The following is a 22,064-nucleotide window of genomic DNA, read 5'->3' on the forward strand; positions in this document are numbered from 1 at the left end:
AAGAAGACACTGATTAAGAGCAAGAAAGAAATGGGTTGGGAGATGGTTCCTCCAGCCAGGCTCTGTAGGAAAGAGAGATTCTCATCCTATTTAAGGGAGATTGTGTTTGGTGTAGGAGATGCTCAAATAATAGAAAATCCTAGGAATGCTTTTTTTCTAAAAGTGAAGCTCATTTTCAGGGACAGACAGCCCCAACCTAAACAGGAGGTGGACAGACTCAGATAATACTAATTTTAATAATAACAACAGTTTATTTCTGAAGAACTATGTGCCATGCACTATACTAGAACAGTGCTCGGCTCGGCTCAGCAAATACCATCATTATTACTAGGCACTGGAGCAATGATAATCATTATGCGTGGCTCAATGGAAAGAGCCCGGGCTTTGGAGTCAGAGGTCATGGGTTCAAATCCCGGCTCCGCCAATTGTCAGCTGTGTGACTTTGGGCAAGTCACTTCACTTCTCTGTGCTTCAGTTACCTCATCTGTAAAATGGGAATTAAGACTGTGAGCCCCCCGTGGAACAACCTGATCACCTTGTAGCCTCCCCAGCGCTAAGAACAGTGCTTTGCACATAGTAAGCGCTTAACAAATGCCATTATTATTATTATGGTACTTGTTATGCGCTTACTGTGTGTCAAGTACTGTTCTAAGCTCTGGGGTAGATATAAGATAATTAGGTTAGACACAGTCCCTATTCCACATGGGGCTCACAGTCTTAATCCCCATTTTATAGATAAGGTAACAGGCACAGAGAAATGAGGTGACTTGCCCCCACTGTTGGGTAGGGACTGTCTCTATATGTTGCCAACTTGTACTTCCCAAGCGCTTAGTACAGTGCTCTGCACACAGTAAGAACTCAATAAATACGATTGATTGATTGATTGCCCAAGGTCACACAGCAGACAAGTGGCAGAGCTAGGACTAGAACTCAGGTCCTTCTGACTCCCAGGCCCGTGCTGTCTCCACTAGGCCATGCGCTCTCCTGTCTCACCTGGGGCTCACAGTCTAAGGGGCAGGGAGACCAGTATTTAGCTCCCATTTTACAGATGAGGAAACTGAGGCAGCGGGACACCAAGTATTTTGCACACGATCACACAGCATGCAACTGGCGGGGCTGGGATTAGAACCCCGGTCTCCCGACTCCCAGCCACACATTCTTTCAACTATACCATGCTGCTTCACTACAAAAACCACAAAGTCCACAGAGGATAAATTGCAGTACATGTCAAATATTTCAGGACCAAATGGGGAGAAGGGGTGTGAAAGGCAAAGGCAAAACAGTGTATGAAAATAGAAGCAGAAAAATGAAACTGTTCTTCTGGACAAACTTCCTCCAGTTCCACAAAATAAGCAAACAAACAAAAAAGAACCTATGGTCAAGGTCTATATCTTTCTCACGTTCTGCTCTGCTTTCAGGAATATCCTGAGATCACAGCATCCCCGACACCATTCGATGCCTTGAAAAATCACTGCCCCTATTCAGGAACCTGGAAAAGTGCAAATACCCTTCCCTGAGGGATTTGGAAATGAGCATTTATTTTCGGTTTGGCAGTTAGCTCCCGTAAAATGTTTCCAATAAAGGAGTTTCCGGGTGAGTTATTTTCCAGGGGCACACTGCCAGTTCTTGGAGTCCCGAGGCTGGGAGACACTGTACTTATTTTTATTGTACTTATTGTTGGTATTGAGTGCTTTCTGTGTGCAAAACCCTGTACCAAGTGCTTGGGAAGATGCAATCGATCAATAATTGTGTTTATTGAGTGCTTACTGTGTGCAGAGCACTGTATTAAGCACTTGAGAGTGTACGATGCAACGGAGTTGATAGACACATGCCCTGCTCACTGCGAATTTACAGTCTAGAGGGGGAGACAGACACTAATAGAAATAAATGAATCACAATTAGATGCATAATAATAATAATAATAATGACATTTGTTAAGTGCTTACTATGTGCAAGCCATGTTCTAAGCGCTGAGGGATACAAGGTGATCATGTTGTCCCACGTGGGGCTCACAGTCTTAATCCCCCTTTTATAGATGAGGTAACTGAGGCTCAGAGAAGTTAAGTGACTTGCCCAAGGTCACACAGCAGACATGCGGGGGAGCTGGGATTAGAACCCGTGACCTCTGACTCCCAAGTCAGGCTCTTTCCCCTGAGCCATGCTCCTTCTCTAAATGTTGTGCTGTGGGTTGTGGTGTTGTGGGTGCAAATTCAAGTGCAAGGAAAATGCAGGAGGAAGAGGGAGTAGGGAAAATGAGGACTTAGTTGGGGAAGACCTGTTGGAGATGTGGTTCTTAATGAGAATGTGAAGGTGGGGAGAGTGAGCTTCTGTTGGATGTGAATTGATCAATTAAGCAGTTGTGTTTATTCAGCGCTTTCTGTGTGCACGGCACTCTACTAAGAGCAACACAATGATGTAGCAGACATATATATATATATATATATATATATATATATTCCCTGCCCACAACAAGCTTTCATGAAGAAGGGAATTCCAGGCCAGAGGCAGGACGTGGGCAAGGAGACAGCGGGGAGATAGACAAGCTTGAGGTACAGTCAGTAGGTTGGCATTAGAGGAGAGCAGTGTGCAGGCTGGATTGTAGCAGGAAATCAGGGAGGTAAGGTCGGAGAGGGCAAAGTGAGTAAGTGCTTTAAAGTAGTAACAAGTTTCTGCTTGATGCCGAGGTGGATGGGCAACCACTGGAGGTTCTTGAGGAGTGGGGAAACACGGACTGAACATTTCTGTAGAAAAATGATCCGGGCAGCAGAGTGAAGTATGGAAGTGGAGTGGGAAGTGACAGGAGGCAGGGAGGCCAGCAGCTGATGTAGTAATCAAGGTGGGATAGGGTAAGTGCTTGTGATAGCAGTTTGGATGGAGAGGAAAGGGCAGATTGTAGCGATGTTGTGAAGGTTGAAACGACAACCTTAATGACACTGAATATATGGGTTGAACAAGAGAGGTGAGTCAAGAATAATGATGGGCCTGTGAGACCAGGAGGATCGCGGTGCTGTCTACAGTCTACAGTGATGGGAAAGTCAGGGGGAGAGCAGGGTTTGGGTGGGACTGTGAGGAACTGTGTTTTGGATATGTTAAGTTTGAGGTGTCAGTGGGACATCCAAGTAGAAATGTGCTGAAGGCAGGAGGAAATGTGAGATGGCAGAGAAGGAGTGAGATCAAGGCTGGAGATGTAGATTTGGGTATCATCCACAAAGAGATGGTGGTCGAAGTCATTCATTCATTCAATAGTATTTACTGAGTGCTTACTGTGTGAAGAGCACTGTACTAAGTGCTTAAGTGAATGAGTTCTTCAAAGGTGAGTAGATGGAGAATAGAAGGGGACCCAGATCAGAGCCCTGAGGGACTCCCACAATTAGGGAGTGGGAGGCAGAGGAACAGCCCATGAAAGAGACTGAGAATGAGCGGCCAGAGAAGTAGGAGGAGACCCAGGAAAGGACAGTGTCAGTGAAGCCAAGGTTGGATATCTCCAGGAAAAGGGGGTGGTCCGCAGTGTTGAAGGCAGCTGAGAGGTCAAGAAGCACTTAATACAGTTCTTTGCACACAGCAAGTGGTCAATAAATGTGATTGATAGATTTCCTGGGAGAGTACAATATCACCGAGTTGGTAGACCTGCCCATAAGGAGTTTACAGCCAAGGGGGCGGCAGAGGGGGGGGGGCTTTTTCGCGATCCGTGTCCGATTCTGGTGGCCTCCCTTTCGTCAAGTTCAGCATCTTCAAATTCCCATCTCCAGCAAGGTTTCCTCATTTAACACTCGTCACATCACCCCAACAGCCAACCAGAGTCCCTAGATACTGACAATATCAATCGATCCATCCATCAACGTTATTTATTGAGTGCTTATTGTGCACAGTGCCTGGGAGAGTCCAGTACAGTGGAGCGAGCAGGAGCGATCCCTGCCCGCTAGGAGATTCTGTCAGTGCACCTAGCCCCCGATGTCTTCTACTGCCAGGCAGTTCCTGGTTTTCCGCACACAGTAAGCGTTCAATAAATATTACATTGATTCTTGTGACAATTTATTATGACAGTGTGTTTATTTTTATGGTATTTGTTAAGTATTTACTATGTGCCAGGCATATAGTAAAAGCTAATCAGGTTGGATACAGTCCCTGTCCCACATGGAGCTCCAAGTCTTCATCCCCAGTTTACGGACGAGGTAACCAAAGCACAGAGAAGTGAAGTGACTTTCCCAAGATCACGCAGCAGACAAATGGCAGAGGCAGTGCTCTGCACGGACTAGATGTTCAATCTAGGCTGACTGACTCGATGTATCCTCAGGAATGGCAAAAATGGGCAGGTTAAATAAGCTCCGTAGCACTGCCTCATTCCATTGGTCACGGGAACAGATCAGTCAAAATAACAGATTTTTCAGCTGGAAACAGTCTTGGCATATTGCTCAACTCAATAACTAACTTTAATATTTCGAGCCCATTTTCACTTCTTTACAGAGCAGAGAAAGAGAACAACTGACCACTACCTCCACAGTAATAATAATAACACGTGTTAAGCACTTACTATGTGCCAAGCACTGTTCTAAGCACTGAGATAGATATAAATTAATCAGGTTGGAGACAGTCCCTGTCCCAGGTGGGGCTCAAGCTCTTAATCCCCACTTTACAGATAACGGATCCAGAGACGTTAAGTGACTTATACAAGATGACACAGCAGGCACATGGCGGAGCCAGGATTAGACCCCAGGCCCTTGCTCTGTCCACTAAGCCATGCTGCTTGTAATGACTTTTAAGCGCTCCATTTTAAATTCTGGGAAAGGTTTTTACTTTTCAAAGAAAGCCTTGATTTGTTACTTGGAGGGTAGGATGGGAAAGTCGAGGAGGGAAATATGTGTGCCCCAGAACAAAGAAAATAGGGCCCTCTCACTAATTGGGGGAGGAAGAGAGGTCATCAGAGCCTTTAACAAACAGAAAGTTCACCTGAATGTGAACAGCAGGAAAGTTGATAAAGAAGGGCAGATCAGGCTCAAACAGGAAATTAGTCGGGCCAAACAGGAGTTTAAAGAGCACTTTTCAAAGAAAGCCAAAGCTAATAATGAAAGAGTCTTCAAATACTCCTAGTTCTGCCAAAAGGCAGGTTTTCACTGCTTCGGCTACACCACAACGGCAGAATTTTTTAGACGGCTAGAACTCAGCCAAAATGGTATTCAGTAAAAGCCCTCTATGCGGGTCTGGCTGAAATTGTATAGGAGAACGGTGGGCAAAGAAAATGAAAAAAAAAAACCACGGCAAAAACTGTGTCTCCTACTTTAGTGCATTCTCCCAAGTGCTTAGTAAAGCGCTCTGCAGGAAGTACTATTAAATCTGCCCTTACCTCCCTCTCAAACGGCTGTAAATCCAAGCATTTATATTCTTAACCAGCTTCGACTCCTGCATCAGCCTCCTTGCTGACCTCCCTGCCTCCTGTCTCTCCCCATGTGTTCCGCCGCCCAGAACGGTCTTCTAAAAACCCGTTCAGTACACGTCTTCCCACTCCTCAAGAACCTCCAGTGGATGCCCGTCCACTGTGGCATCAATCAAAATTCCTCACCTTTGGCCTTGAAGGGACTATCAGCTTTCTACCCCCTGACCTCAACTCGCTGATCTCATACTGCCACTCCGCCCATACATTTTCTTCCTCCAGTGTAAACCTATTCCCCGTCCCTCATCTACCTGGCCACCAACCCGTTGCCCGTGTCCCGTCTCTGGCCTGGAATTCTCTCCCCCTTCATATCTGACAGACCACCCCTTCCCCATAGTCAAAGCCTTATTAAAATCACATCTCCACCAAGAAGCCTTCCCCATCTAAGCCCTCATTTCCCCCTACTCCCTTTCTCTTCTGTCACCTAAGCACTCAGATCTGCATCCTTTAAGTACTTGATAGTCATCCCAACCTCAGCCCCACAGCACTTAAGTACGAATCTCTATTTTGATGACCGTTTCTGCCTCTTGACCGTAAGCTCCTTGGGGCTCACAGTCTACATAGAAGGGAGTAGGATTTAATCTCCGTTTTACAGATGAGTTATTCAGCCCTGGATGCAGAGCCTGTATTGAGCGCTTTGGTTTTGTCTTGTCTCACTGTCGAGTCATCTCCGACCCGTAGCGACTCCATGACACATCTCTCCCAGAATCCCCGACTTCTATCTGCCATAATTCTGGTCGTGGATCCAGAGTTTTCTTGGTCAGAACTATGGAAGTGGTTGACCATGGCCTTCTTCCACACAAACAACTTGAGTCTCCGCTCTTGACTCTCTCCCCTGCCGCTGCAGCCCAGCAAGGGTGAGTTTCGCTAACGGATCCCCTGTGAATACGGAAGGTCTACTGTATCTATGCTCTAACTCGGCGGATAGAACCATTCAATCAATCGTATTTATTGTGCTAACAGGGGTGCAGACATTTTGCTACTTATTTGGGTTACTCGGCTTCTAATGGGCAAGGATCGCGGCTCTCAGCTCTATTGTACTTATTTTTAATGGTATGTGTTAAGGGCTTACTTCATGTCAACCATTGTTTTAAACAATGAGGAGAAGCAGCATGGGCTAGTGGATAGAGCCAGGACCTGGGTTCTAATCCCAGCTCTGCCGCTTGTCTGCGGTATGATCTTGGACGGGTCATTTCACTTCTCTTGGCCTGTTACCTCATCTGTAAAATGGGGCTTAAGATTGTGAGACTTAAGATTGTGGGGCTTAAGACTGTGTCCAACCTGATTATCTTCTATCCACCCCAGCACTTACCTGGCACACAGCAAGCACTTAAATACCATGGAAAATATTGAATTAAATTTTTTAAAGAAGATTGGGGTAGATACAAGTTACTCAGGCACTTTCCCAAGTGCTTAGTACAGTGCTCTGCACACGGTCAGCACTCAAGAAATAATTGCAAATATCTGGCAGAGTAGATTGACAGTGTAAGTTAGAGTGTAAGAGTATAATTTACATTAGAGTGTAAGTTCCTGATGGGCAGGGAACGTGTCCTTGGGTGTCTGCTGTACTTTCCCAAGAGGTCAATCATTCGTATTTATTGAGTGCTTACTGTATGCAGAGCACTGTACTAAGCGCTTGGAAAGTACAATTCAGCAACCGATAGAGACAATCCCCTACCCAACAACGGGCTCACGGTCTAGAAGGTGGGAAGAACGGTCCTCTGAGCCCTGTGACTCCACAGTTCCTTCAACTATCCATGGTCAACAGTGAAGAGTTTTGGTGTGATATGGAGGAGGAGATTTTTGAGCGCTTAATAAATGCCATCATTATTATTATTTTGAGGAGAGGGGTGACACGTCCTGAATGTTTCCGTAGAAAAATGATCCGGGCAGCGGAGTGAAGTAGGGACTGGAGTGGAGAGACGCAGGAGGTTGGGAGGTCAGCAAGGAGGCTGATGCAGTGATCTAGGTGGGATAAGATAATTGACAGCCTGGATGTGTGCATTTTGTCACTCACGCCAACATGAAAATTACCCACACGCATACAGCTTGACTTGCACAGTCACGTATATTCAGTCTTTCAGTTCATTCATTCATTCAGTTGTATTTATTGAGCAATTACTGTGTGTACAGCACTGTACTAAGCACTTGGGAAAGTACAATACAGCAGTAAAGAGAGACGATCCCTGCCCACAATGGGCTCACAGGCCGGGGGGGTGGGGGGTGGAGACAGACATCAATACAAGTAAACAGGCGTCAGTATAAATATAATTTATTCAGAATAGAATTTTTTTGATGGCATTTATTAAGCACTTACTATGTGCAAAGCACTGTTCTAAGCGCTGGGGAGGTTACAAGGTGATCAGGTTGTCCCACAGGGGGCTCACAGTCTTCATCCCCATTTTACAGGTGAGGGAACTGAGGCACAGAGAAGTTAAGTGACTTGCCCAAAGTCACACAGCTAATTGGCGGAGCCGGGGTTTGAACCCATGACCTCTGACTCCAAAGCCCGTGCTCTTTCCACTGAGTCACGCTGCTTCTCCAATTTAGTCACGCATTCTGCCCTGCATGGACAGCCATGCAGTCTCACACAGTCACATATGCAGTTTCACATACGCATCCATACAGTCGCGGTTAAACACACAACTTATCAGTGACTTACATGTCACTGTAGTCACACAGTCCCGCTCATGCAGTCATTCAGTTGTTACACACGCACGCCTTGTCAATTAGTCACGTGCACGCAGCACACACTCAACAGATACCACTGATGATGATACATTCAGCCTCACACGTACAATTTGCCAATTAGTTACATTTATTCTGTCTCACACATGTTTGTCAGGAAATCACATACATTCAGTATCTCTCTCAGACGCACATTCAGGTCTTCACATGCAGCCAATCTCAGTTACAGACACACGTTTTTGCCAAGCAGACACAAACAGATGCAATCACAAACATACACACTGCTACACATGTGGCAGCCGGTCTCACAGTGACACCTAAACAACTTGTCAAACAGTCACAAATGCGGTCACACAGTGTCTTACATAGACACCCAGTACACTCAGCCCTACACAGGCAGCCAGTTGCAGTTACACGTACACAACTTCTCATACAGTCACAAACGCAATCACACACGTTCAATCTCACACCCACAGTCACAAATTCAGCCCTACACAGGCAGCCAGTTTCAGTTACACATACGCAACTTGTCAGTCACAAACTCAATCACACACGTTCACTCTCATACCCAGTCACAAATGCAGCCCTACACAGGCAGCCGGTCTGTTACACATACATAACTTGTCAAACAGTCACAAATGCAATCACACACGTTCAGTCTCACACCCACAGTCCCAAATTCAGTCCTGAAGGTGCACCAGCTGGTGTTAGTTACAAATACACAACTTGTTGAACGGTTACAAATGCAGTCACGTGCATTCAGTGGCTCACACACAATCACACATTCAGCCCTACATGAGTCAGTTACACAAACGCAACTTGTCAGTCAGAAATGCAGTCACATACGTACATTCAGTCATCCAATCGTATTTATTGAGTGCTTACTGTGTGCAGAGGATTGTACTGCGGGCTTGGAAAGTACAATTTAGCAATGAAGAGTGACAATTCCTGGCCACACTGGGCTTATGGTCTTGAAGGAGGGAGACAGACAGCAAAACAAGAGGCATCAATATAAATAAATAGAATTATAGATGTGATGTGCACATATATACGCAAGTGTTGTGGGCGCGGGGGCGGAGGGGGGAGGGTAGAGCAAAAGGTGCCAGTCTTGGCAATGGGGACGGGGAACTGAGGAAAAGTGGGGGGCTTAGTCTGGGAAGGCGTCTTGGAGGAGGTGAGCCTTCAGAAGGGTTTTGGAAGGGGGAAATGTGATGGTTTGGTGGATTCCAGGCCGGACTTGGGCCAGGGTTTGACAGCAGGACAGGCGAGAACGAGGCCCAGTGAGAAGGTTAGCCGCACCAGAGGAGCGGAGGGTGCGGGCTGGGCTGGAGAAGGAGAGACAGGAGGTGAGGCAGGAGGGAGCGAGGGGATGGAGAGCTTTGAAGCCGAGAGTTAGGAGTGTTTGCTTGATGTGTAGGTTGACAGGCAGCCACTGGAGATTTTTGAGGAGGGGAGTGACATGCCCAGAGCGTTTCTGTACAAAGATAATCCAGGAGGCAACGTGAAGTATAGACGGAGGTGGCGGGGAGAGACAGGAGGTTGGGAGGTCAGAAAGGAGGTTGATGTAGTATCTCACACAGTCACACATTCAACTCGTGGCTCAGTGGAAAGAGCCCGGGCTTTGGAGTCAGAGGTCATGGGTTCAAATCCCAGCTCTGCCAATTGTCAGCTGTGTGACTTTGGGCAAGTCACTTAATTTCTCTGTGCCTCAGTTACCTCATCTGTAAAATGGGGATTAAGACTGTGAGCCCCTCGTGGGACAAACTGATCCCTTGTAACCTCCCCAGCACTTAGAACAGTGCTTTGCACATAGTAAGTACTTAATAAATGCCATCATCATCATCATCAACTCTACACAAGCAGCCAGCCTGGTAGTTATCCACGCAAACTTCTCAAACGGTCACACACATTCAAGGCTCACAGCCACAGTCACGGTTACACACACACAACTTGTCAGTTACAAATGCAGTCATACACCTTCGGTGTCTCACACCGACAAACGTTCGGCCCTGCGCGAGCCGCCAGTCTCCCAGCTGCAGACACACACACACAACTTGCCAAATAGTCGCAAATGCAGCCACACACATTCAGCGCCTCGCATCACCAGACAGTCGCACACTCAGCCCTACACAGGCTGCCAGTCTCACATGCTGCACCGCCACAACTCGCCAAATAGTCACAAATGCGGTCACACCGATACCCAGTTACACATTCAGCCCTATGCAGACTGCCAGTCTCACACACCTGGTGGGTCCCCCCTGCGGTCCCACACTTTCATTCTCAGCCCGTCATCCATCCAGTCGTGCACATGGTTCACAATTGCACCCACACAACTTGTCAAGCATTCACCACCAACTGTGGGCACGTAAATACGTGATTTATTTTATTTATTCAACAAGTAAATTCTATTTATAGAATGAATAGAATTAACTGGTTTAATCTATTTATTCTATAAATTTATTCTATAATATTCAATACATTTGTCTATAAATTCTACTTCTTTATTTACAGAATAAATAGAATTAACCGGTTTAATCTATTTATTGCCTAAATACATTTATTCTATAGTATTCTATACACTTATTCAATGAATAAATTATATTTATATATAGAATAGAATTAACCCGTTCAATCTTTTTTTCTCTATATAGATAAATATATTCTATAATATTCTATCAATTTTTTCAATAAATTATATTTATTTATAAAGAAATGACTAATCATAATAAATTTTCAATAAACACATTCTAGCTATTTATAGAATAACTAGAATTAACCGGTTTAATCTACTGATTCTCTAAATAGATATTTATTCTATAACATTCTATCAATGGAATTAATAAATAATTATTATAATCATAAAATTATCATATAATAATATTATATTAATAATATTAATAATATAATAATTATAAATACTATTAATAATGGAATTAATGAATAATTCCATTTATAAGCTAGAATAACCAGGTCTGATGCTTATTCTATACATTTTGTTTATGTACAGACTAGAATAAACCGGTTTCATCTGTTTATTCTATAAATTATATTCTATTTCTTTCCTTACAGATTAGAATAAACCGGTTGCATCTGTTTATTCTACAAATACATCCTATTCTATTTATTTCCTTATAGACCAGAATAAACCGGTTTCATCTGTTTACTCTATAAACTCTATTTCTTTACTTATAGATTAGAATAAACCGGTTTAATCTGCCTGTAAATAAACGCATTCTATTTCTTCATTTATTTATGGACTAGAATAAACCGCTTTCACCTGTTTATAAACTCTATTCCTTTACAGATCGGAATAAACCGGTTTCACGTTTATAAATCAATAAATTCCATTTCTTTACTTAGAATAAGCCGGTTTCGTCTGTTTAGTCTGTAAATCCTATCCTATCGATGTATTTACTTATAGAATAAAAAGCATAAACCGGGCTCGCTCCCTCCCCGCCTCTCAAACAGGCGCGGCCGCACGCTGCCAAACGGCGACGTGCGCACGGCCCCTCCCTCCCGCGAGCGCGCGCCCCCACGCGCACGCGCCCCCCTCCCCACCCCCCCCCGGCCTGGGCGTGCCGGGGCAGATCGTCGGCCCGCCATCACCGGGCCGAACAGGGAACCGCCCTGCAGTCAGCCCGAGGGCTGGGGCCGCCGCGGTCGTCCGGGGTGGGTGCGTGCGGGTGTGTCCGAAGGGGGTGGGAGGGAGAGGCGCCGACGCCGCTCTGCCCCTCTCCAAGATGGCGGCCCTGGCGCGGACGTCCTTCCCGGCGGGCCCTGCGGCGGGCGGACTCTATGGGCGCGCGCGCGCTGCCCGCCGGGATAGCGAGTCCGCCCGGCCGGTCCTCCCCTCCTGCCCCCCCCCCACCTCCAGCCCCGCGGCGGCGGCGGTGGCTGCTGCTGCTGCTGCTGCTGCTGCTCCAAGATGGCGGCGCTCGGCTCGCCCTGACCCGCCGACGCCACAGGGCCGCCAGACGCCGTCTCCTCCTCCTCCTCGTCCTGCTGCTGCTCCTCCTTCTCCTCCTCCTCTTCCTCCTCCTCCTCCTCCTGGTGCCGGAGGTGTGTGGGCCGCCGGAGGGAGGGAGGGCCGGTCGGGCCGGGCCGGATCTGTCCGAGGTGTCCGTCCGAGGAGGTGCGAGCGGGGAGCGGCAGGCCCCGGGCCCGGCCCTGCTCGGCTCCCCCGCCCGGCAGTCCCGCGGGGAGGCGTGACCTTGGATAAGTCACTTCTCCGGCCCCCTCTTCTGTCTTCCGTGAGCCTCCTTCCCCGAGATACCGCCGCCCCCCCCCCCCCCAGCGCTTCGCACAGGGCTGGGCACCGAGGGGGACGCTTCAGTCCCGGCCCCGACGCTCCTCAGCCCGCACTCGGGACCCTCCTCCGCAAAATGGGGAGGAAACCCATCAGCCCCGCAGGGGACAACCTCGTAGTAATAATAGCACTTGTCAATCAATCAATCAATCGTATTTATTGAGCGCTTTCTGTGTGCAGAGCGCTGGACTAAGCGCTTGGGAAGTCCAAGTTGGCAACATACGGAGGCAGTCCCTACCCAACAGTGGGCTCACAGTCCAGTGCGAAGCGCCGGGGGGATACAAGGGGATCAGGTTGTCCCACATAATAATAATAGTAATAATGGCATTGGTTAAGCATAATAAATGCTATCGTCATTGTTATTATTATTATTATTAAGCGCTTACTGTGTGCGAAGCACTGTTCTGAGCGCTGGGGGGGATACAAGGTGATCGGGTTGTCCCACATAATAATAATGGCATTTGTTAAGCATAATAAATGCCATCATCATCATCAATCGTATTTATTGAGCGCTTACTGTGGGCAGAGCGCTGGACTGAGCGCTTGGGAAGTACAAGTTGGCAACATAGACAGTCCCTACCCAACAGTGGGCTCACGGTCCAGTGCGAAGCGCTGGGGGGATAGAAGGGGATCAGGTTGTCCCACATAATAATAATGGCATTTGTTAAGCATAATAAATGCCATCATCATCATCATCAGTCGTATTTATTGAGCGCTTACTGTGGGCAGAGCACTGGACTAAGGGCTTGGGAAGTACAAGTTGGCAACATACAGAGACAGTCCCCACCCAACAGTGGGCTCACGGTCCAGTGCGAAGCGCCGGGGGGGATAGAAGGGGATCAGGTTGTCCCACATAATAATAATAATGGCATTTGTTAAGCATAATAAATGCCATCATCATCGTCAATCGTATTTATTGAGCGCTTACTGTTCGCAGCGCACTGGACTAAGCGCTTGGGAAGTACAAGTTGGCAACATACAGAGACAGTCCCTACCCAACAGTGGGCTCAAAGTCTAGTGCGAAGTGCCGGGGGGGATAGAAGGTGATCAGGTTGTCCCACATAATAATAATAATGGCATTTGTTAAGCATAATAAATGCCATCGTCATTGTTATTATTATTATTAAGCGCTTACTATGTGCGAAGCACTGTTCTAAGTGCTGGGGGGGATAAAATTTGATCAGGTTGTCCCAGGGAAGTACAAGTTGGCAACATACAGAGACAGTCCCTACCCAACAGTGGGCTCAGTCTAGTGCGAAGCGCCCGGGGGATACAAGGTGATCAGGTTGTCCCACGTAATAATAATGGCATTTGTTAAGCACAATAAATGCCATCATCATTGTTATTATTATTATTAAGCGCTTACTATGTGCGAAGCACTGTTCTAAGCGCCGGGGGTGGGGATACAAGGTGATCGGGTTGTCCCAGGTGAAGTACAAGTTGGCAACATACAGAGACAGTCCCTACCCAACAGTGGGCTCACAGTCTAGTGCGAAGCACCTGGGGGATACAAGGTGATCGGGTTGTCCCACATAATAATAATAATAATGGCATTTGTTAAGCATAATAAATGCCATCATCGTTGTTATTATTATTATTAAGCGCTTACTATGTGCGAAGCACTGTTCTAAGCGCCGGGGGGGGGGGGATACAAGGTGATCGGGTTGTCCCAGGTGAAGTACAAGTTGACAACATACAGAGACAGTCCCTACCCAACAGTGGGCTCACAGTCTAGTGCGAAGCGCCAGGGGGATACAAGGTGATCGGGTTGTCCCACATAGTAATAATAATAATGGCATTTGTTAAGCATAATAAATGCCATCATCATTGTTATTATTGTTATTAAGCGCTTACTGTGTGCGAAGCACTGTTCTAAGCGCTGGGGGGGATACAAGGTGATCGGGTTGTCCCAGGGAAGTACAAGTTGGCAACATACAGAGACAGTCCCTACCCAACAGTGGGCTCACAGTCTAGTGCGAAGCGCCGGGAGGATGCAAGGGGATCAGGTTGTCCCACATAATAATAATAATAATAATAATAATAATAATGGCATTTGTTAAGCATAATAAATGCCATCGTCATTGTTATTATTAAGCGCTTACTATGTGCGAAGCACTGTTCTAAGCGCGGGGTGGGGGGTGGATACAAGGTGATCGGGTTGTCCCAGGGAAATACAAGTTGGCAACATACAGAGACAGTCCCTACCCAACAGTGGGCTCACAGTCTAGTGCGAAGCGCCGGGGGGATACAAGGTGATCAGGTTGTCCCACGTAACAATAATAATAATAATGCCATCATCATTGTTATTATTATTATTAAGCGCTTACTGTGTGCAAAGCACTGTTCTAAGCGCTGGGGGGGATACAAGGTGATCGGGTTGTCCCAGGGAAGTACGAGTTGGCAACATACAGAGACAGTCCCTACCCAACAGTTGGGCTCACAGTCTAGTGCGAAGCACCGGGGGGATACAAGGTGATCAGGTTGTCCCACATAATAATAATAATGGCATTTGTTAAGTATAATAAATGCCATCATCATTGTTATTATTATTATTAAGCGCTTACTATGTGCGAAGCACTGTTCTAAGCACCGGGGGGGGGGGGGGATACAAGGTGATCGGGTTGTCCCAGGGAAGTACAAGTTGGCAACATACAGAGACAGTCCCTACCCAACAGTGGGCTCACAGTCCAGTGCGAAGCGCCGGGGGGATACAAGGTGATCAGGTTGTCCCACGTAATAATAATAATAATAATGCCATCATCATTGTTATTATTATTATTAAGCGCTTACTGTGTGCGAAGCACTGTTCTAAGCGCAGGGGGGATACAAGGTGATCGGGTTGTCCCAGGGAAGTACAAGTTGGCAACATACAGAGACAGTCCCTACCCAACAGTGGGCTCACAGTCTAGTGCGAAGCGCCTGGGGGATACAAGGTGATCAGGTTGTCCCACATAATACTAATAATAATGGCATTTGTTAAGCATAATAAATGCCATCGTCATTGTTATTATTATTATTAAGCGCTTACTGTGTGCGAAGCACTGTTCTAAGCGCTGGGGGTGATACAAGATGATCGGGTTGTCCCAGGGAAGTACAAGTTGGCAACATACAGAGACAGTCCCTACCCAACAGTGGGCTCACAGTCCAGTGCGAAGCGCCGGGGGGATACAAGGTGATCAGGTTGTCCCACATAATAATAATAATAATGGCATTTGTTAAGCATAATAAATGCCATCGTCATTGTTATTATCATTATTATTAAGCGCTTACTACGTGCGAAGCACTGTTCTAAGCGCTGGGGGCGGGGGGGGGGGATACAAGGTGATCGGGTTGTCCCAGGGAAGTACAAGTTGGCAACATACAGAGACAGTCCCTACCCAACAGTGGGCTCACAGTCCAGTGCGAAGCGCCGGGGGGATACAAGGTGATCAGGTTGTCCCACATAATAATAATAATGGCATTTGTTAAGCATAATAAATGCCATCGTCATTGTTATTATCATTATTATTAAGCGCTTACTATGTGCGAAACACTGTTCTAAGCGCTGGGAGGTGATCGGGCTGTCCCACATAATAATAATTATAATGATGGCATTTGTTAAGTGCCTACTATGTGCGAAGCACCGTTCTAAGCGCTGGGGGTATACAAGGTGATCGCGTTGTCGCACATAATAATAGTAATGATAGCGAAGCACTGTTCTAAGCATTGGGGGGATACAAGATGATCAGGTTGTCCCACGAGGGGCTCACAGTCTTCATCCCCATTTGACAGGTGAGGGAACTGAGGCCCAGAGAAGGGAAGTGGCTTGATGATGATGGTACTTGTTAAGCATTTACTCTGTGCCAAGTGCTGTTCCAAGAGCTGGGGTGGATACAAGGCAATCAGGTTGTCGCACATGGTGCTCACAGTCTTCATCCCCATTTTCCAGATGACAGAACTGAGGCCCAGAGAAGGGAAGTGGCTTGCCCGAGATCACACCGCAGACAGGTGGCGGAGCCAGGATTAATGATAATAATGGTGTCGGTTAAGCGCTTACTATGTGCAGAGCACCGTTCTGAGGGCTGGGAGAGATACGAGGTGATCAGGTTGTCCCACCTGGGGCTCACCGTCTTCATCCCCATTTTACAGATGAGGGAACTGTGGTACAGAGAAGTGAAGTGACTTGCCCAAAGTCACACAGCTGACAAGTGGCTGATCCGGGATTAGAACCCAAGCCCTCCTGACTCCCAAGCCCAGGCTCTTGCCACAAAGGATAACCCCCTCGGGTTCATCGCTTGAGGGTCACCCGGGCGTGGGTCTGGTGGGGAGCGAGTTCGTAGGAGGCGGGGGACAGGGAAAGCCCCTTGGGTCGCCCCAGACAGGTGGCTGGGGGGTACAGGTCACACACCACAAGTAAAGCGGCTTCTGATAAGCGACTTCTGCCACCCCTAGGTGAGGCCTTGGGGGGATGGCAGTGCCCAGTTTACCCAAAGCACTTTGAAGGTAGACGGACTCATTCCTGAACCCGTCTCGGGGGTGAGGGGGTGGTCGCTGCCTTGTCACGGGGGACGGAGAGGGAGAAGGAAGCACGGACGGGTCAGATGGCCACTTAGCTCGCCCAGGCTGCCCAGCAATGGAACCGGCACTTGAAACTAGGGATCGCAGCCCCTTCCGCTAGGTCACTAGGTAGGTAATTTCAAGTGATCCTCCACAGGTTTATTTAGTCATTCTTCATCATCATTTTATCCAGTTTCATACCCTATTGGAGAAACAGCATGGCTCAGTGGAAAGAGCATGGGCTTTGGAATCGGAGGTCATGGGTTCAAATTCTGACTCGGCCAACTGTCAGCTGTGTGACTTTGGGCAAGTCACTTAACTTCTCTGGGCCTCTGGGGATTATGACTATGAGCCCCCCATGGGACAACCTTGTAACCTCCCCAGCACTTAGAACAGTGCTTTGCACATAGCACTTAACAAATACAATCATTATTATTATTATTATCATCTCTTAATAGAGTAAACTTCTTTTTAATCCTCCTGTTGGTCTAATCTAACCCTTTTGCTCATTTAGTGAAAAAGAATGAAAGTGATCTTAACAGGATCCCTCACTCTCCAGGGAATATAAAGTTTAGGCCCTTTAGAATGGAGCGTTAAGTTGATGATAATAGGCACCAATTGGCCACCAAGCAAAAGCCGCCTGCCTTGTGTTTTTAAAACTGAAACTTCTAACGTTAAATTCATTCGTTCATTCAATTGTATTTATTGAGCGCTTACTGTGTGCAGAGCACTGTACTAAGCGCTTAGGAAGTACAAGTTGGCAACATATAGAGACGGTTCCTACCTAACAATGGGCTCAGTCTAGAAGGGGGAGACAGACAACAAATCAAAATCTGTCAGATTTGAGGAGGGAGGGCATTCCAGGCCAGAGGCGGGACGTGGACCAGGGGTCAGCGGCGAGATAGACAAGTTTGAGGTAGAGTAAGGTGAGCATTAGAGGATTGAAGTGTGCAGGCCAGGTAGGAGGTAGAAGGGGGCGAGGCGATTGAGTGTTTTAATGCCCATGGTGAGTTTCTATCTAACATGGCGGTGGATGGGTAATGGAGTGTCTTGAGGAGTAGGGAAATGTGGCCTGAACTTTTTTTTAGAGAAATGATCCGGGCAGCAGAGTCAACTATGGACTGCAGTGGGGAGAGATAGGAAGCAGGGAAGTCATCAAGGAAACTGATTCAGTAATCCGGGTGGGATAGGACGAGCGATTAACTAACGCGGTAGCAGTTTGGAAGGAGAGGAAAGGGTGGATTTTAGCGATGTCGTGAAGGTAGGACCGACAGGTTTTAGTGATGGATTGAATCTGTGGTTTGAGTGATCGAGAGGAGTCAAGGATAATGCCATCATCATCATCATCAATCGTATTTATTGAGCGCTTACTATGTGCAGAGCACTGTACTAAGCGCTTGGGAAGTACAAATTGGCAACATATAAAGACAGTCCCTACCCAACAGTGGGCTCACAGTCTAAAAGGGGAAGACAGAGAACAAAACCAAACATACTAACAAAACAAAATAAAATAAATAGAATAGATATGTACAAGTAAAATAAATAAATAAATAAATAGAGTAATAAATATGTACAAACATATATACATATATACAGGTGCTGTGGGGAAGGGAAGGAGGTAAGAAGGGGGGGTGAAGAGGGGGAGAGGAAGGAAGGGGCTCAGTTTGGGAAGGCCTCCTGGAGGAGGTGAGCTCTCAATACATGGTTACAGGCTTGTGAGACAGGAAGGACGGAGGTGTCGTCTACAGTGTTGGGAGAGTTGGGGGAGGACCGGGTTTGGGTGGGAAGATAAGGAGTTCTGTTTTAGAGACGTTAAGCTTGAGGTGACAGGAGGACATCCAAGGAACAATGTCTTGGAAGCAGGAGGAGAGGCGAGATGCAGAGAGGGAGAGAGTTCAGAGCTGGCAGTGCAGATTTGTGTTAACATTCGCAGTGAGGTAGTAGTCGAAACCACTAAACACTAAAATGTCACACAAATACAGCACAAACATTTCAGAGTTAGTTTTATGTGGGGTGTCGTTTTAATGGACTAAGAGACTGTCTTGGATAAGAGCAATTTAGGCAAGTTCGAGGGGAAACAAAAAGTAAATCCTTTCTTCACCTTGGTCTGCACGAGGTGGGACTTGGCCTCCTCAAATGAACCCCCATAGCATGTCATCACACCCGTGCAGTCAAATATCTTTTGGCCGGACGGGTGGGCAGAAATGAAAGAAATCAAGATACTAGAAAGACAGTATTGAGAAAAGACATTTGAGCTTCCAAAGACATTGGTACTGAGAGTGTGTATCAAATGCCTGTGGTGTGCAGAGCCTTGAGATGGGGGCTTGGAGAACAGGCAAAAGAAGTCAAAGATGTGATTTCTACTCTTGAGGAGCCGAGTCTAATGAACCGATGAATGCAAAAGTGAGAGAACAGATCCAGGAAGTCCTCCGCCCAAGAGGTTTTGCATTGAGAACGGTACTTTACAAATTTCTAAATTTGCACCCTGTTTCAGATTTATGACATTTCGGTTTCAGCTTTCCACCAGCCCCCGGGGGTGTGAGCGGTCGTGGTTTGGGGTGGTGGCGAACAGAAAAATTTAGGGTGCGGGGAAGTGAGACTGGGGTCAGGGGAGGTCATCAGGCGAGTCACAGGAGGTGGACCCAATTCTTATACTTTTGATGAAGTAAAAGTCACCTACCCTGTTGTGGAACCCAATTCACTAGAAATGCACTGATGTATATGTCTTTCTCATTGAATGCCCAATTTTGGAAAGTAACTTTGGCAAAAAAAAAAAAAAAAATAGGGTATCCACCCTTACTTTAAGTACCGTTTTCCCGTTTTATAACATTGTTCGCCTGAGAAAATCAGTTCCGATTTAGGACACTTTGATGCAAGATATGGTTTTCAGTTACCAGTTGTGTTAAATCCGAGGGTGGCCTGCGTGCCTAATAAGCAACCAACGGAAGAGGTGGATGCTTAGGTCATCGATCCTTTGCATGATCGGCAAAGTGAAGGGATCAACCTGGGAATACCTCCTTGAGAAATGGGATTTTTTTTCCCTAAAGGTGAGGGGGTGGGCGGACGAAGAGACAGGAGAGTGTGGCTTTGAAAGAGAGAAAGGACGGAGTTTGGTAAAGGCACTCCCCGCCAAACCTAGAAGAAGGGCCAGGCAGGGGGAAGGGTGTGGGTAGTGGATTGGAGGTGGGAAAGTTGAGAACAAGAGGAACAGTTAAAAAATTGGTTTGGAAGGAGTTTAGAGACCCAGCTTGGGTCATCTGAGAAGGCAGCTAGCTAAAGGACCAACTCTTTGTCAGTAGCGTATCTGGAGGGGCTGGCTTTTTTTGTATGATATTTAAGTGCATCTTAGGTGTCAGACACTGCAGTTAAGTGCTGGAGCTAATCAGATTGGACCCAGTCTTAATCCCCATTTTACAGATGAAGTAACAGGCCCAGAGAAGTGAAGTGACTCACCCAAGGCCACCCAGCGGAAGGGTGACGGAGCTGGGATGAGAACCCAGGTCTTTCTGACTCCTGGGCCCTGGCTCTGTCCCCTAGGCCCTGCTGCGTCTCGTGGAGCTGTGTGTGGAGCTCTGCCCTAGGTTCTTGGGATCGGGTGAGGCAAGCGAGAGATCTGGTCTCTGCCCATAAGAACTTGAAAGAGGAGCCAAGCAGATAAAAGTGACAAATATATAGTAGATAAAAAACATTCACTCAATCATATTTAATGATTACTGTATGCCAAGCACTGTACTAAGGTCTTGGGGGAGTACAATATAACGATAAAGAGACCCATTCCCTGGCCACAATGAGTTTACAGTCTAGAGGGGGATACGGACATTAAATAAATTACAGATATGTACATAAGCAGTTAAGAAATGACATTCGCCTATAACACTGCAAATGTCAACACACACCGGTGCCTCGTCTTGTCTTATGCTTTCGAGTCGCCTCTGACCTGTAGCGACACCGTGGGCACGTCTCTCCCTGAACACCCCACTTCCATCTGCAGACATTCCGGTAGTGGATCCAGAGGGTTTTCTTGGTAAAAATCCGGAAGCGATTTACCGGCGCCGCCTTCCGTGCAGTCAGCTTGAGTCTCCGCCCTCGACTCTCTCCCCTGCCACTGCTGCCCGGCATGGGGGAGTTTTGCCTTGTAGCAGATTGCCTGCCACTCGCTAGCCACTGCCCAAGCTAGGAATGGAATGGATAGGCCTCTGCTTGACTCTCCCTCCCGTAGCTGAGACTGGTAGAGGACTGGAAACTCTCCAGGTGCGACCCCAAGAGGGGTACACCATGCCTATGAAAAGGTAAACAAGTGTGTGTTGAATTGGGAAAGCGAGAAAATGGTTAGCCAAAGGGACACCAGAAGCCGGTGGTGGCCAAGAGTTTTCGTGTGAGATGCAGTTGGCGTCATTGGTGACTTTGGGAAGGAGGGTCTTGATGCTGTCCGATGGATGTGTGAGAAAGAGTATCTCTCCAACGTTTAGCGCGAATGCTGGACCAGTGGTGATGTCTGTCTGCAACCTGCCATTTCTCCGAGGGGATTGTCCTGCTACGGCCTTGTGCCTGTCGAACCGCCCCTTGGAGTCTTTTAGAAAAGCAAAGCAGCAAATGACCTGGCTCTGGGAAACTTGTGGGTGCTTGCTTGTCTTGTGGACCTGTTGCCTTGCTCCATTAATATATGCCACCTCACGGGGAAACCTGGATGGAACGATTAGCAGTGAGGGGAATGATGGCATTGCAGACTTAGTATATGCCAAGCACTGTGCCGTGCCTTGGGCCAGCTTACAAGATAATCAGACTAGATGCGGTCCCTGCCCCACGTAGGACTCACAATCTAAGACAGAGGGAGAATGAGTATTTTATCCTCATTTGACAAATGAGGAAACTGAGGTCCAGAGACTTAAAGTGATTTGGTCCGAGGTCACGCAGAAGGCTAGTGGTGGAGCGGGGTTAGAGTCCAGGAGCTTGACTCCCAGTCCTGTGGTCTTCCCAGTGATCTGACTTCATCGCTTTTCCGGCCACGTAATCAGTGTGGAGATCCAAAAGGATTGTTCATTTGGATGTGGGTCTTTCTCTGAAGTAACGTCAAGTGCATGCGTAACAGATATTAGCCCTGTGTAA

General features: G+C 47.2%; 1 non-coding gene across 1 annotated transcript; it reads right to left on the reverse strand.

Moving 5' to 3' along the window:
* Nucleotides 1–21,089: 21,089 nt before the first annotated feature.
* On the reverse strand, nt 21,090–21,227 carry LOC119940527. Its single transcript, XR_005455000.1, has one exon. It is a non-coding gene; the product is annotated as a small nucleolar RNA SNORA7 (small nucleolar RNA).
* Nucleotides 21,228–22,064: the final 837 nt, after the last annotated feature.

The sequence above is a fragment of the Tachyglossus aculeatus genome, chromosome 18 (assembly GCF_015852505.1).
Source record: "Tachyglossus aculeatus isolate mTacAcu1 chromosome 18, mTacAcu1.pri, whole genome shotgun sequence".
In the NCBI taxonomy this organism is placed as follows: Eukaryota; Metazoa; Chordata; class Mammalia; order Monotremata; family Tachyglossidae; genus Tachyglossus; species Tachyglossus aculeatus.